General features: G+C 43.2%; 1 protein-coding gene across 4 annotated transcripts in view; it reads right to left on the bottom strand.

The window, feature by feature from the left end:
• The window catches only part of IRAK4 (interleukin-1 receptor-associated kinase 4), a 26632-nt gene that overhangs the window by 3578 nt on the left and 21901 nt on the right, over positions 1–1153 (bottom strand). The window lies entirely within an intron of this gene.

Genomic DNA, 1153 nt, shown 5'->3' with positions numbered 1-1153 from the left:
GCTGGCAAGTTAGGCGGGGAACGTTGGAGTCTGCAGCAAGCAAGCCTCGTGCTCGCTTCAGTGCCTGGCTGCCGGCCGCCATCTTGGCTGACAGTTAATTTGCATATACTCACTGATTAGCCAATGAAAAGGGTAGCGGTCGTACGCTAATTACCATGTTTCTCTTTTATTAGTGTAGATAGTCATGTCACATTCAAACCTTAAGAATAAATCAGAGAGTATAATCTTCCTTGAAGTATTATGATTTTCACTATTACTTGAGGATCCATAAAACTTGTGACTGAGATGGACTCTATGTCTTTCTGTATTACATCCTTATTCAAACCCAAATTTCAAGGCTTTTATAATATTTTGAAGGAGGAAAAAAGTCTCAGGTGGAAAGATGGAAAATTTTAGGCCTTTAGACAGGTAGGCCTTGTAAAATGTAAGGTAGCAAAACACTTTGTTTTTTAACTGTCCTCCTGTATGATTAATCTACACACTTTCTCTGTATAATTCAATCCATAACCAAAGCTTTATCTATGCCTGTACATTAATGGCTCAAAAACTGCATCTCTAGCCTAGGCTTCTTTCCTGACCACCAACCACCAATGAGACAGAGAATTTTAAATGTGTGTGTACCATGGTAAAAAATTTATAAAAATAATAACTTTTACAATAACATTATGTTCCCTAAATATACTTTAATGTGAAGTATTATATAACATGTAATATTGCATTACTTCATATCCAGGAAACTGTGGAAAGCTTTATAATGTAGCTTTATAATATAAAGTTTTAATCTGTAGCAATATTGTAATATATAGATACTAGTGGCCCGGTGCACAAAATTCGTGCACGGGGAAGGGGATGTTCCTCAGCCCGGCCTGCACCCTCTCCAATCTGGGACCCCTCGAAGCATGTCCTACTGCTGGTTTACAGGGATCGGGCCTAAACCGGCAGTCAGACATCCCTCTTGCAATCCGGGACTACTGGCTCCTAACCACTCACCTGCCTGCCTGCCTGCCTGATTGTCCCTAACCACTCTGCCTGCTGGCCTGCTCGCCCCCAACTGCCCCCGTTGCCGGTCTGCTTGCCCCCAAATGCCCCCCTCCCCGCCAGCCTGATCATGCCAACTGCATCCCATGCCAGTGTGTTCGGCCCCAACTGCCTC

This window comes from Myotis brandtii, unplaced genomic scaffold (assembly GCF_000412655.1).
Source record: "Myotis brandtii unplaced genomic scaffold, ASM41265v1 scaffold686, whole genome shotgun sequence".
Lineage (NCBI taxonomy): Eukaryota > Metazoa > Chordata > Mammalia > Chiroptera > Vespertilionidae > Myotis > Myotis brandtii.
The sequence above is the reverse complement of the archived record's forward strand: the minus strand, read 5'-3'. Positions and strand labels throughout refer to the sequence as shown.